Source organism: Acomys minous (assembly GCF_964271855.1).
Source record: "Acomys minous genome assembly, chromosome: 2".
NCBI lineage: Eukaryota > Metazoa > Chordata > Mammalia > Rodentia > Muridae > Acomys > Acomys minous.
This window is the reverse complement of record NC_140484.1, coordinates 142667995-142684018: the sequence shown is the minus strand read 5'-3', so window position 1 is coordinate 142684018 and position 16024 is coordinate 142667995. Positions and strand designations below refer to the sequence as shown.

At 43.8% G+C, this 16024-nt stretch overlaps 1 long non-coding RNA gene across 1 annotated transcript in view; it reads right to left on the bottom strand.

Moving 5' to 3' along the window:
• Positions 1 to 687: 687 nt before the first annotated feature.
• LOC311592513 overlaps positions 688 to 16024 on the bottom strand; it is a 29667-nt gene continuing 14330 nt past the window's right edge. The window contains exon 3 of the long non-coding RNA XR_014777431.1: positions 688 to 989. This is a non-coding gene — a long non-coding RNA (uncharacterized lncRNA). The remainder of the gene's footprint in view (positions 990 to 16024) is intronic.

The following is a 16024-nucleotide window of genomic DNA, read 5'->3' as shown; positions in this document are numbered from 1 at the left end:
GTTGTTTAAATATCCACACTCCACAGTGAAAAGGGCAGATGTTAGAAAAGCTGCAAGCTAGAGGAGAGCCTGCCTTCTGGTAAGGTTTGCAGGCCCTGCTGACAACCAACCCTGAAGCTGGAAAGGCCGGTGGTTTCATCTTCCACTTCTATTGTGCGCCTCTCTTGTTCTGTGCCTCGTTAGGGACAGACATGCAATCTCCTCAGGTTTCATGAGTTCCTCTGAGGTACTCCAGGAAGAGAGTCTTTTGTGAGGTAAGAGGCTGCCGAAGAAAGCTCTGTTTGCTGGCCTCCCTCCCCAGCCATGAAAGGGAAAGCTGCCTTGCAAGTTACACCAAGAGGAAATGGCTTGCATTGTATCCTAACAAGTGTGTTGTGGTGGCTGGACAGATGGCAGTGCCCCGGGGAGGGGGGGTGGGGGGATGTGCACTCCAAGCTTTGTTCCAGAGGCTGCTGGTATTCTAGGCCGGGTCCTCTGCAAGTGTCTTGGCTTTGACTTTGACCATGAAAGATGAGTCCTAGCACAAGAATGCTAGTGACCTTTCCTCACTTGGAAAACAAGTCCCTATCTCATGCAAAAAAAAAAAAAAAAATGGCATAATATTCTCATGCTGATCTCTGGGTGAACTTGACCCAGTTATTTATAAGGCATTATAAACACAACCACAGCAAACAGGATAAGCAATGTTTGGCTACCAGGGAACAGTCCCCTTCCATGATTTTATAATTTACATTTCAGGTCATAGTTTTAGATTGAGGCCAACTTGGGAAACTGAGGGAAGAGGAATTCAAGTTGGAGATTAGCCTCAGGTATAAAATAGTACTTTCAAATAACAGATTAAGGTGGAGCTGGAGAGACGGCTCAGTGTTAAGAACATTTGTTGCTCTTCCAGAAGACCCGAGTTCTATTCCCAACATCTGTGTCAGAGAGCTTACAATGGCTGTAACTCCAGCTCAGGATGACCCAAGACTTCTGGACTCCTCAGGCACCTGTACAGAGAGAGAGAGAGAGAGAGAGAGAGAGAGAGAGAGAGAGAGAGAGAGAGAGAGAGAGAGAGAGAGGAGAGAAGGGAGAAAAGGAGGGAGAGGGAGAGAGAATTAAAAACAATGAAAACAACTCTTTAACCCCCCCCCAAATAAAAACAATTGAGGCCAGCCATTGACTTGTGGCTACAGGGCACCTGCCTCCTTTGTGTCTGCTAGAGGTTTGTTTTCTTTGCTTTCTTTCTTTCCTTTCTTCCTTCTTTCTTTCTTTCTTTTGAGTAATAATTTTTAAATTATATTTCTTTTTACATATACATTTATATTATTACACATAAATGAAATAAGCTACATACAGCATGAAGAACCACGAAACAATCAGGAATTATATAAATGTTACATTCATAGTGATTTGGCTGTTTGTGTTTGGCAAACTTGAGGAAAAGATCTTTTCTATCTTGATGAGTCTAAAATTCTGAATGAAAATTAATGTCTATCACATCTATCAAACATCTATCTAGACCTAAAAACATTTTAACCCCTAACCAACTAAGCTTAATTGTAAGACTCAACTATTTGGTTTTCAATCCCATCAGAGACTTGAGAAGGAGTAAAATTTAATTACCTGAGTAAACCAGAAGTGCAGGTTAGCAGATTCCAAAATGAAAAAAATAAAAATAAAAAAAATGACAGTTTGCTGCCTGAACAGTCACCCAAAGCTCCCTATAATGTTGGAGGAACATCTTCAACCTTCTTGTAAATCTTATAAAGGAATGTCTGGGCGTTTCATCCAGAGTATGAATCCTGCTCTCCTGTGTGAGTATGAGTCATTGCCGCTGTGATAGCTGATACTGACTGACAATTCAATCCCAGCTCTCAGTTACCTGGGAGACAGTGTCTAGACAGAGTTAACTCAAGTGGGAAGGCCCATGCGCTGGGTCCTGAGGTCCTGGGTCCTCTCTCTGCTCCCTGAGTTCAGGCGCACTGACCAGATGCCTCACGCTCCTGCCACTGTAACCTCCCACCGTGGTGGACCCCACCTTAGAACCAGGAGCCTAAGTGAGAAGAGCAGCTGACGGTGTTTCTGACGGGGAGCGATGCTTCCACACAGAGGAAGAAGTGTGGAAACAGTGCACACGCAACACAGTTAGCAGAGAACATGAACTTTCTGCAATGGCTCCCCCAGTGTCTCCTTCCCCTCCTAACGCAGACTTACCAAAGCCTCCCCCCCACCCCAGCCCCGCTCCCCCCTGCCCCCCCCACACACCATTGCTCTGATGACGACTGCCTTTCCCTTTCCTCACCTGCCACAATTCAAGAGAAACTATATAAGCGCCATGCCCCAGCACAATTCTTGGCACATCACAGACAGTCAATCTGGTTTTACATTTAGGTCCAAATTCCCTTTGCAGGTAGCTGTGGGCTTTTCCTGGAGCAGAGACCCAAGCAAGACAGCAAGAGAAGTGCCACTAAAACAGTCCTGCTCCAAGTGAGGGGTGGCTGTTGTCGTTTTTAAATCTCTGTGTGTGAATGTGTGCATGTAAGTGTATGTACACCACATGTGCATGTGAGTATATTGTGAGTGCATGTGAGTGTATGTACACCACATGTGTATGTGTGGAGGTCAGTGCGTCAGTGTATGTGCAAGTGTGCATGTGAGTGCATGTATACCCACATATGCATGTGTGGAGGCCAGTATGTGTGCACATGTGCACGTGAGTGTATGTACACTACATGTGCATGTGTGGGAGTCAGTGTGTGTGCAAGTGTGCATGTGAGTGCATGTATACCCACATGTGCATGTGAGCATATGTGAGTGCATGTGAGTGTATGTACACCACAAGTGTATGTTTGAAGGTCAGTGTGTGTGCAAGTGTGCATGTATACCCACATGTGCATGTGAGCATATGTGAGTGCATGTGAGTGTATGTACACCACAAGTGTATGTTTGAAGGTCAGTGTGTGTGCAAGTGTGCATGTATACCCATATGTGCATGTGTGGATGCCAATATGTGTGCACATGTGCATGTGAGTGTATGTACACCACATGTGAATGTGTGGAGGCCAGTATGTGTGCACATGTGCATGTGAGTGTATGTACACCACATGTGCATGTGTAGAGGTCAGAAACAACTTGGAGGAGTCAGTGCTCTCTTTCCATTTCTGGCTCCAGACATCAAATTCAAGTTGTTTGGCTTGTTCTGCGAGTGCTTTTACACACTGAGCCATCCTGCCAGCTCCTGGCTGGGTTTTGAGGGCAAAAGAGGTGATAGTAGGATGAAACAGGACAGAGAACATTCTAGAAAAAGAAAGAAAGTAGCAATGTTTGCAAACACACTAAGGGGATGCCAATGTGATATGTCCAGGAAACTCCAATAACTTTATCATGGAGGAGCCAAGGCTGGAACAGGCTGAGAGGCTGGAGAGAATCTTCTGAGCTATTCTGAAGACTCCAATGTCATAGTAAAGCTGAAAAAGATGGCTGAAGGTGGCAAGAGAGAGCAGTGTGGAGGGTATCTGAATTTCTGAAAGGGTGGGCTGTAGCTTGATGGGGGGCGGGGGCGTGGGGACGGGCAGGGGTGGTGGTGGTCAGGAAGGCTCCTCTGCAGCACAGAAAACAAAAGTTGAGGGGGAGTGGAGAAGAGCAGTGACATCAGCAGGTCCAAGCCTTGGGATTGGTGTCTCTGGACGCTATTAACCTTATCTAAGAAGATGCTCTGGGTAACTCTGGCTTGGGGACCTAAGGAGATTGTGTTGGTTTTTTTTATCAAGATGGAGCCCTCCATGTGCCAGCTGTGATGGCACATACCCATAATCCCAGCACTTGGGAGACGGACACGGAGGATCAGGAAGGTCATCCTCCACATGTCTGGGGTTCGCCAGCTCCTTTTTCCATCTATTCTGATTTCACCTCCACGTGTAGAGTTTTGCTTTTATCTTATCTGAGCCCATCATCTTCTCCTTGCCTTCCTCCCACTATGGGGCTGCTTATGTTCTACTCACTAATGCTCTTTTCCTTGGTCCTTAATATCTGCCATCTTATCTTAGGGTTTTAGGGATGTTGGAGGGTCTGGCTCAGTTCTCTGTAGCACTTTTGGTTTCATTCATGTTCCCTAAAATTAGAATACTTTTTACATTTTAAGAGATTTTTTTCCTCATTTTTAAAATCCTCTTATGTTCTCTGGTTGACTTTGTACTTATTATATACCCTAGACTGGTTTAGAATTCATAGCAATCCTTCTGACTCAGTGTCTCAAGTTTGGGGAGACATGTAATGTGTATGAATGTACTTTATAATTTTTTAGGAAAACTGTAAACTCATGAATCAGCTCACGAGGCTCCTTCCAACCTGGCTGTGACAATACTCTTGCTGTGATTGCCTTGCCACTCTGGTCCTCAGCTGTTCAAACACTTGAAGTTTCCTCCTTGGGACCTTCAGCCACAGTCATTGTTCACTGTCTTTGTTACTTTTCTATTGCTGTGATAAAAGACCATGACCGAACCAACTTATAGAAAGAAAGTGGTCCGTTGAGCTTACGGTTTCAGAGGGTTGAGGGCCCATTGTGGCAGACCTGTATGGCTACAGGCAGCAGGCGTGTTGACTGAAGCAGCTGAGACCTCACATCTTGATCTGCCACAGAGGAGGCAGAGGATGGGGTGTGGGGGCGAGAGAAGGTGCCTTGAGACTTACACAAGTCTTTTGAAACCTCAAAGTCCGTCCTCCAGTGACCCGTTTGCTTTAACAAGACCACACCTCTTAGTCCTTCCCAAACAGTTCCACCCACTATAGGCCAAGCACTCAAACATATGAGCCTATGGGGGCTGCCCTAGTTAGAGTTCTTATTGCTGTGAAGAGGCCCAGTGACCATGACACCTCTTATAAAGGAAAACGTTTCATTGGTGCTGGCTGACAGTTCAGAGGTTTGGTCCATTACTGTCATGGCAGGAAGCATGGCGACACACAGGCAGGCACAGCGCTGGAGGAGTAGCTTGGAGTTCTATATCCAGATCCTCAGGCAGCAGGAAGAGAGAGTGACACTGAGCCTGTCTTGAGCATCTGAAACCTCAAAGCCTATCCCCGGTGACATACTTTCTCCAACAAGTCCATACTTACTCCAACAAATCTACAGCTACGACAAAGCGACATCTCCCAGTAGTGCCACTCCTTGTGGACCCATGGGGGCCATTTTCATTCAAACTGTGATAAGGACCAGTCTTACTCAAACCATCACAGTCATCATTCTTCCTCCTGCTTCAAGTACTCTTTCTTAGCACCCCTCCTTGCTCCTACTTGTCCTCAGCATCTTAGCAAATGTTTTACTAAAGGTCTTGCTAAATCCAAATTCGGTGCTGTATAAGGTTTTCTATATCTTGAAAAGCCCACCACATTCTTTTTTTTTTATTTTAAGAAGATTTATTTTAGTTTTTATTTGTATATGTGTGCCTGTGTGTAGAAAGAATCTCTTGTATACTGTATGGAAGCATCTCTTGTCAATAAAAACTGGATGGCCTATTAGCGGAGGCAGGAACTAAGAAGTGGGAGTTCTGGAAGGGAGAGAGAGAGAGAGAGAGAGAGAGAGAGAGAGAGAGAGAGAGAGAGGGACAGAGACAGAGACAGAGAGACAGAGAGACAGAGAGAGAGACACAAAGAGAGAGAGAGATACAGAGACAGACAGAGACAGACAGACACACACACAGAGGAGACAGACAGACAGACAGACAGACACACACACACACACACAGAGAGAGAGAGAGAGAGAGAGAGAGAGAGAGAGAGAGAGATGAACTCTGGGATAGAGTCAGAGGAGATATTTGACCCAGAAGTTGAGGAAGACTGATATAAGAAACTGAGGAGAGGTAATCAGCCATACGGCACGCATAGAATAAAATAAATGGGTAAAATAAGTTATGAGCTAGTCAGGGAATGAGACAAAGCTTATGACCTTGGCATTTATTCATAAATAATAAATTCTCAGAGTCATTATTTCAAGAACTAGGGTGCAGGTGGGAAAGCCCATGGTTATAAATGGTGCCCACTTCTGAGTGGTAAGCAGTGCCCCCCCAACAAACAAACAAAATCCCCTGCTGAATAGAAGAGCCCAGAATTTGTCAGAGAAAGTGACTAACCCAAGGGGGTCAGAGCTAATAGCTAAAGGCAGAGAGACACATGGAAAAGCTGAAAAATCAATCAGCTTGGTAAGATACTTGGGAAGTCCTTAAGAAGAGAATTAGAGATTAAAAAGAAAAATATTTTCTGTTAAAAAAAAGGAAACTGCAATGACACAATACATCTGGATCCCATATGATTTTTGCCTCACTTATTAGCATACAAATTATTGTTCAATATCCTCTTTAAGAGATATCAGAAGAAAATAGACTAAGAAAAAGACTGAAAAATTAAGTTCTAGAAATGAAGGTCATAGAACAGAGATTAGAGCATTCTTTAAATCAGAATAAAGAATCTTCAGAGGAATTTAATTTGGGACCCTACAACAGCAAAGACTGTTGTTCCGGACAAGAGAAACCTACAAGGGATTAAGGAAATTACAGAATGGCAATGGCAGCCCATTGACAGACTAGATAGAGAAGCTTCAGCTATGAACCAACATGGTCAGACTGGATGTTGCATCTATATCGTCAAGGATCAGTTACTAGATAAAGGTTTATGTACTGAACTGAAAATAACAGATTCTGTTCAATGTCTCCCTAAAGCAATGCCATACAACAGCTTACGTGTTTCATTTTACAGAGTTTGGAAAACTAAAGGATGGTGTGCCATACCATAGACCCATACTGGCCATTCCAGTGGGCCTGTTCCTTGAATCCTAAAAAGAGCGATTCTGAGTGGTACACTTATCCGAGATGAAGGCCAGCGTGGAAATGCCTTTGCAGACTAAAGCTGATGATGCCCTGACGTATTCATCCAATAAAGTACAACAATATTGTACACATTGTGACAAAAATGTTACAGACGTATTTTATAATCCTATAGGACAAGCAATTATGGAGAAATTTAACAGAACTTTAAAGAAAATGCAAATAGAAGAGAAGGGGGATATGGTGCCTCCAGAGATATATTAAAGAATGATTTATTGACTTTAAATTTTTAAAATGCAAATGAGACAGACAACACAGCTGCTAAAAAACAAAAACAAAAAAACAAAACAATAAAAAAAAAACACTGGAATTTAGAAAGTGCTGCCTAATTAGATCATCCTATGGATGTCCTGACTCCAAAATGGAAGGTTGGGAAATGTGTTACATTGGGGGAGGGAATGTGCTCTTTTCTCAACAGGAAACAAAAAAACGTGTATTCTATCCAGATTAGTAAGAATTATATATGACTGGGGGAGACGCCTGGTGTTCTTGGCTTTAGACAGGAATCAAGAAATCAAGAAGACCAACAAAACAGGTAACATAATTTGCTGATCCCTCTACATGGGAACAGCCCTGAGACTAGCCGAGACATGAAAATGTCTTCAGTCAGGGCTTCAGCTACGCTTAGCCAACAAGTCTTGTTGGCTACAGAGTCCTCAGGACTTATCATGTCACCCTTTCATATGGCATAGATAAAAATTTATATTACAGTTTGGTTATACAGTCCAGACTGGCTTATAAAGAAAGGCAGATGCCTCTCACCTGCTCAAACAGAGAACAGAGAATCATTTTCAGCTAAATTGTGCACACTGCACATTCCATATAAGTGTTTATGGAAAAATGTATATTACCTGTAATGTTTATGTATTTACAGAACAAAAAACAAAACAAAAACAAAAACAGGCACCAATGAAGTTGGAGCAGCCATGACAGGATTCATCCTGAAAGATGCTGAGATACTAAGACATGCTTGTTCCAGCATCCTGCTTGATCCAATCACAGACTGCCTCGATGGCTATTTTCCAAAAATATGCATCCAGAAAAACTTCTATATGGCTAGCTAGGTTGTCCAGCATCACAAACTGTTTCCATCAGAACTTTATTAAGCCCTGTACTTTCACAGCACTCAGACTGGACAACAAATGATAGAGCTAGCTCTCTTAAGACTTGGCCATAATCTCAGTTTTCTTGGGTGCCCCCAAAAGGAAAAATACTGTCCCCAAAATAACAGGAAGCAATTTTAAGAGAAAACGAGGAGGGTGGCTTTGGTCATTCTGTGGATGATGGATGCTTGTCGTCATTAAAAGGGGATTGGTTGCACATTGTTAAATGTCTTGGTCTTGGTCAGGGAGGAAGCAAGGTATAGGATCTGAGTCTCAGGGACTTCTATTGTTTGTTTTCTTCCCTCTATACTCTTTTCTCTTTTATCTAATGTTAAGGGGGCAGGGGGAGAAAGGGTAAAAAGTAAAAATGAGGGGATATAGGAATATATAGGAATAACAGGATAAAAGGATAGATTATTGAATCTACTCTTAAAGAGCAATTACTAGTCTCAAACATTTTCACATTGATATAGATTATTATATACTGATACAAATTAAAAGTCATTTTTATTCACATATTGTATATATGTTTCAATTCTTGAATAAGGTATTATACCTATGGAACTCATTTAAAATGCTATATGAAGTTCTAGTCCCTTTGAAAGCTACAATTATAAACTGTTTAGTATAATTTTTAAAAAATGCAAGTTAGGAGTCAGACAAAAAAACCTCATGAGCATGTTAGATACTAATTTAGTTAATTACAGAAATAAGTTTCCTAGGTTGAAGAGATAGTAAATTGCTAGACATGAGCAATATTTGCCTATCCAGATATTCTATAGATAAATAGATGGTCTTCAAAACCCTCAGAGATCCACAGAATATGATATTTAAGATATTCACTTAATATGAGGCTTTTGGGGCAGTAAGATCTGTCAGCTCCTGGCAGCATCCCCATCCTACATTAAGAAGATGATGACCATCAAAGAATCTCCATATGGAGTTTGCTTCAAACACGGCAAGATAGCCACTGGGAAACACCTGCCTTTGCTTCAACTACAGACAGCATGCTATCCAAAGCTGTGGACAAGCAGGGCACAGAAGAAATTGATTGCCAAGTTTTGCCAAGACAAGGTAGGAAGTCCTTCATAATTCCTGCTTCACAGAAAAGTCTGTCATACACTGGACCACACACCCAGAAATGATGCCCCAACATTGCTTAGGAATTTGGGGTAATTATCCAAGAAGCCAGCTGATTCTGTCATTTCTATAGTTTTGGAAGCTGCTTGCTCTGCACTTCCTGATTACTCAGGTGACATTTATTCCTTCTCAAGTCTCTGATGGGGTTGCAGACTAGATAGTTATGGTTTCACATTATGCTTAAGTTGTTTAGGATTTAAGAAAATATTTTAAAAAGATATTTTTAGAGCTAAGTAGATTTATTTTAGCTTGATAAATACAAACTATGATTTAAGTGCAGAACTCTGAACTCACCAAGCTAGGATAGATATTAGAGTACTTTCTCCTAAGTTGACAACTACGTTGTGAATGTAATTCTTAAATGATAGTTTTCATAATTGTTCTTATTGTTTATAGTTTATTATAATAAGAAAAAACCTTTATTGGACTAAAATGGGTAAATAGAGAGAAAATATTTTGTGTACTGTATGGAAGCATCATCTGTCAATAAGAAGCTGATGACCTATTAGCTGAGGCAGGAAATAAGTGAGAGTTCCTACAGACATACACACACGAGAGAGAGAGAGAGAGAGAGAGAGAGAGAGAGAGAGAGAGAGAGAGAGAGAGAGATGAACAACTCTGGAATAGAGTCAGAGGAGAGATTTGCCTCATACTCTGAGGAAGACATGCATGAAACTGAGGAGAGGTAACCAGCCGTGTAGCACACATAGAACAGAATAAATGGGTAAAATAGGTTATGAGCTAGTCAGGGGATGAGACAAAGCTTATGGCCTTACTTATTCATATGTAATGAGGTCTCAGAGTTGTCATTTCAGTAACTGTGCCACTGGTCAAAAAGCCCATGGTTACATGTGTGTGTGTCTGTGTGCCTGTGTGTATGCGCATGCATTGGCACGTGAGTGTTCACGCCCACAGAGGTCAGAAGAGGGCACCAGATCCCCTAGAATTAGAATTGTAAACTGCCTGGTGTGGATGCTGACAGCAGAACTCTGGTCCTCTGCATGAGCAGAACTTGCTCTTAACTGATGAGCCATCTCTCTAGGCTTCTCATCTCACTAGTAATGATACCTTTTCACGTCAAAATCTCTGACACCCCATGATTGCATGATCCATAGCATGTAAAGCAGACAATGCTTTCCTTTAACGCACCAAAGAAGCTATTGTCTTACTTCTTAGTACATGGTTACTAGGATGACCAATGGATGGTATCTGTTTTTATCATACGAGCTGGTAATATGAAACTTGCTCTCCTAGCCCACGTGGTGCACAGTACAGTCACACTAATGGCCAGCATAAGAATGCACGGCAGGACGAGAATTCACTCTGAAGGTGCTTTTGTGCCACGTATTTCCAGCATCTTGTTTCCTATCTGCACACAGTAGGTTGTCTGGAGACTGTCTCTGAGCCTGAGTGAGCAGCATGCTGCTGCTGCTGCTGCTGCTGCTGCTGCTGCCTCTGTACTTTCCTCCCTTTGTCTCATAGACAAAACAACCAGTGTCCAGGACAGAAAACTTGTACGACGCAAGGAATGAATGTCCCCGGCTGAACTCTGTCCCTGTCCTTGAGGCAAATGGCAGTTGTTCAAATGTATCTGTTCAGTGCTATGGGTTGTGAGGTCAGAGTTGGGTTGCTAAATTTTCTGAGGTGTAGGGATGGATGGGGTGTGGGGTTCGAGGTGAGGGGAAGGAGCTGCCCTCCTCTGGAACAGCAAGTGTAGAAGAATCACAGGAGTCTGGCTGGGAGAGACTCAAACCTCACTAAACACCACTGACTCCTGTTTTCACTTAACGACAACACATCAGTGCTGTTATTGTTTGGGGCTCTGTTTGTGTTTTGAGACAGAGTCTTGCTATGAATCCCTGGCCGGCCTTGTGCTACGATTGTAGACATGAACACAAGCCCCTCCCTTCTGTTTTTCTCAAATAGGTTTGATCTGAGGTAAGTTTGTTGGTAAATCTTGGCTTTCTTTTTTTTGTACAAGGTTTTTGTTTGTTTGTTTGTTTGTTTGTTTTGCCTGGCCGTGCTGCTCAGTTCCTCTCTCAGAAGCAATGAGCAGCTCCCACTGGCACAAAAGGGCAGTTTGAAAAGGAGGACACCACTTCAGGTATGGAGCACTCTCTGGGGCTACAACTTCTGGAAGCAGTGATCTGCCCTAGTCATAGAGGGCGAAATCTGGTACAGGAAGCCCTGGAAGGGATTGCCTAGGAAAAGCCGTGACAGGAGCTATGGTCTCTCTGAGGGACATAGCCAACCCATAACCACTTAGATGCAAGAGACCCCGGGAAAGTCGTTTCCTGACCTTACACTCGCCCCATCCACTCATTTCCCATCACTCCTCGCCATTTAAAGTACCAAACAGGAAGCTGGAGCCAACGAAAGCGATGGATGCTGTCGGCTCAAGTCAGCATCCTGGGCATAGGGAAGTGGAGAGAGCAGAGCTAGGGGGACCAGGAGAAGGAAGCAGGCACAGGAGAGGTGCACAGCTCCTTGCAAAGTCAAGATAGCAGATGACTAGCGTGCCGGGCCCCCGGTGATGACCAGGGGTTATTAGACGTTGGTGGTCTTAGACGCTGCCATCTGAGACAGGCACAACATCCATAAACTTTGCTAACTCAACTACAAACTCCACCCTACATCCTTATTTGCAAAGACAAACATTTGACAAGAACTGTAGCTTCTAAAGGGTGCGGGGGAGGTTTAGTTAAACCCATGGTACAGCAATAGGACATTGAAAAGCAAGTTCCAAGTTAGACAGTTGTTCATTATGGTGGACAACATGTGTCTAATGAGTACCTGACACTTGGCTGTCCTGAACTGAGGGGAGCTACAGCAATACAATACACGCAGGGCTTTTGAAAACTGAACACCTTGGGACTGAAGATGTAGTTCAGTTGACAGAGTGTTTGTTTAGCACGCATGATGTCCTGGGTTTGATCCCCAGCACCATGTTGATCAAATGTAATTGTGCATGCCTGTAATCACAGCATTTAGGTGGTAGAGGCAGCCACATGGTGAGTGAGTAGAGGACAGTCTGAGTTGCATGAGATCTTGCCTCAAAAACAAATAGCAAAAGTAGAAATGCCAAAATAGATTTTCAAATGTCCCATTAATAATTTTGTGTTGATTGCATGATGAAATAATAGCACTTTGGAAATGTGGGTTAGAGAAAATATATTGCTAAAATCCATCTGACTTGACTTTTATTATTTTATAAGTTACTGGAAACATTGAAGTCAATATGTATTTACAGTATATGCCTGTTAGACTAAGTAATTCTTTTTTTAAAATATTTTTTAAAAGTATGTGTATGTATGTGAGCCTACATGGAGTTATATAGGCAGTTGTGAGCCACCATATGGGTGCTGGGAGATGAACTCAGGGTCTCTTAACTACTGAGCCATCTCTCCAGCTCAAACAAAGCAATTCTTTAAAAAAAAAAAAGCCACATAATGGGGAAAACATCTTTCCAAACACCATATAATAGCAGGATGTTTTAATGGTTTAATATTCTACGTAAATCAGCACACATCTGATAACAGGGCAAAGTGACATCATAGGTCTCCTGGTGAGAAGTGCCTGGGACACAGCTTCCCTCCGGAAGTATTCTGTCCCAAATGACCTGAATCTAATCAAGGGGAAACATCAGACAAGCCAAGTTGAGGAACACTGTCAAAACCAGTAGCCTGTGCCCCGTAAATGACCAATATCAAAAGACGAAGAGCTACAAGAGAGGCGTGTGCTGCCACAGAAACCACAGCCCTCATCTTAAAGGGAAGAAGAGAGAGTTTACTCTAGAGCCATTATGAGTGACCATGGCCCAGGAACACAGATTTAGTTACCCCCAGTTTCATGAAGCTTTTCTAGTTTTACAAAACAAAGAGAGTCCTAAATCAAGCCAGAGAGCCAGATATATCGAGATGGGGGAAGATTTCTGTAGCCCCGGGATGTGCTCTGATGATGTTCTTAGCCCTCGGATTGGTGGAGGCTGGTCCTGCTAAGTTAACAGTGGCTACAAGGCTTTTATTTATGATCACAAAGTGTTAGTTCAGATAGGGAGTTAGTGAGAGGAATGACTGCTCCAGAAGCGAAAAATAGCCTGAGACAAAGTAATTAGCCTCTGAGCCTACAAAATTCCAATCTCTCCACAGTACCGGGATTCCAATCGACCTATCAGTCTCTGCAGACGCAGGCTCCTTCCAGGGGGTTTGTTCAGCCAAATGGATTCTTTTCAGGGACTTTTCTTCACTGTTGTAAATTAAGAATTTAAGGAAATTTAACAACTAAATGCCACATTCTTTTTAGTTCCTAAAGCATATCATTGGGAAAGCTGACCAAAATCAGAATCTACAGTGCACAATGGTTCCTTTCTCTCATAGCCCAATGTCCTCACTTTAATCATTTTGTGTTCTGGTTGGGAGAGCAAAAGCCCTTCTCCGGAGGAAGTGCACACTAGGGCTGCGAGATCACTCAGTCAGGAAAGTGTGAGGACCTCAGTTCAGATCCCTTCTCCCAAAAAGTGAGGTGTGGTGACCTGGCTATAATTCTAGCCATAGCAAGGGGCGACAGAGACAGGCAGGTCTCTGGAAGCTTTGGGGCTAGCTAACCTGCCTATGTGCTAAAGCTCCAGGCCATGAGAGACCCTGTCACAAACAAAACCCTAAAATGAGCCTGAGAACCCTTTACTAAGGCACACACACACACACACACACACACACACACACACACACACACACACACGGGGAGCTGAGGGAAAGAGTGCATACTGAAAGATTCAGAGGTGTAGGTGTCTGTAATTTCTTCTCTAACGGCTCAGCAAAAGTCACTGCAGCTATAAGCATGTTTGTGTTTGCAGAAAGAGAGAAAGCAAGTGGGAATTCATTGAGTTCTTTTTGCATCCTTTCTACAAATTTAGACTGTATGAAAACAAATGTAAGTAATGCTCTTTTAAGTATGGAACTGTCTGAAGGCCCAGGAGAGGCATCACTATGGAAAAGCGTTAGAAAGGCTTCATTCTAAACAGTGGCATCATTAGGTATAAGCAAAAGGTGCCCGTACTTTCCCACCTTTTCCCAGCTGTGCCCCTTGCCACACAATATGAGGAATCTGCACAGTCAATTCCCAGAGCTCGGATTCCCCAGCATGAAATTCTAATCATTTCTACACTTGTATGTGTCTGAGCACATCCTCCTTAGAATGCTGGACCACCAGTGTGCTCACCCCTAAGTGAAGGGACAAATGCTTGGAGGGGGCATGACATGAAGCTTGGACATAAGAGCTAGGGTGTCCTGGTGAATTTGGGGGACACTACTACCTTTGCGGCACAGGATAGTGTTAGGCATGACATGAGAAAGAAACAGACTACAGGCTGCAGGAGGCTACAATTCCTGTTCCTTGAACAAGTTCATAGCTGACTTTGTGGGTCACTGTGGCCTTGACTGAGGTGTGTTTGACTAAGGCAGGGCCTTAGCCACATTTACATGGGGTCTATCAGCCAAAGCCTACTTCCCAAGGACTGAGAGGTTATGTGCTGTCCCCCATGTCCCCACTGAAGTATGTGAAGAGGTGGAAGCCAAGAGAAGCTGCCCACACAGCCTGGCACTGACCTGAGCCCCATGATGACATGGAAAGAACCTGGCCTGCCCATGCAGGGTGGGGATGAGATATCGCAGGGGCCCCCAGGGGAAAGCAAACACTTTCTAAGAAAAGCTCTCACAGGGGATCATGGGTCAAGCGCTGAGGACAGAGCACTCTCTGTCTGGCAGGGAGCTAATCTCCAAGCAAACAGGAAAGTCACCTGGAAAACTCCTTTGAGGTTCAAGTCTTGCCTAATGTCTACAGAGTAAGTTGGAGGCAGGAATAGGGAGCCCAGGCTGAGAGCAAGCGGGCTTCTTGTATCTCATGCCTGCAGAGTACTGAGCTCACCCAGCCTGGAAATCTTTCCAGCGCTCTGGGTTGCTGTCCTAGCACCCACACAAGCTATCAGCCTCGCTGTGAGGAGGCTTGTAAGGCCCAGAGATTATTCTCTCTCTCTCTCTCTCTCTCTCTCTCTCTCTCTCTCTCTCTCTCTCTCTCCCTCTCCCCTCCCCCTTTCTCTAGCTAAATCTCATTTGAGCGTGTCTGTGTGTAGAGTGCACACACACACACACACACACACACACACACACACACACACCACACACACACACGTGTGTGTGCAGGTCAGAAGACAACTTTCAGGAGTTGGCTCTCTCCTTCCACCCTGTGAGTCCCAGGATTCAAATTCAGCTCACTGGGCTTGACAGAAAGTTTGTGTATCCACTGGGCCAGCTCTCCGGCCTGCCTTTCTTTTCCTCAAGACAGGATCTCGCTATGTATTCCAGGGTGGCCCTGATGCCAAGATCCTCAGCCTCCAAAGTGCTGTAGCTGAGATTTATTTATTTATATATTTATATATTTATTTATTTATTTAAAAGAACAATTCCTGTTTAGATGTACTTGTTTTATTTTATGTCTGTGAGTGTTCTGCCTGTGCCACATGTGTGCCTGGGACTCATGGAGGTCAGAAGAGGACGTCAGATCCCCTGAAATTAGAGTTACAGGTACTTGTGAGGCACCACATGGGTACTGGGAGCAGAACCCAGGTCCTTTGCAAGAGCAGCTGGTGCTCTTAACCACTGAGCCATCTCTCCAGCCCCAGTTGACTTCTTTCTCATCTCTCTCAGATGCCTCCCTAACCTTGCCAGGGCACTAACAACCTCAGCCCTCCTCAAGCATGCCTTACCCCACCTTCTTTTTGTTTTTGTTTTTCAAGACAGGGTTTCTCTGTGTAGCCTTGCCTGTCCTAGACTCGCTTTGTAGACCAGGCTGGCCTGGAACTCACAGAGATGTTCCTGCCTCTGCCTCCCAAGTGCTGGGATTAAATGTGTGCGCCAACACTGCCTGGCC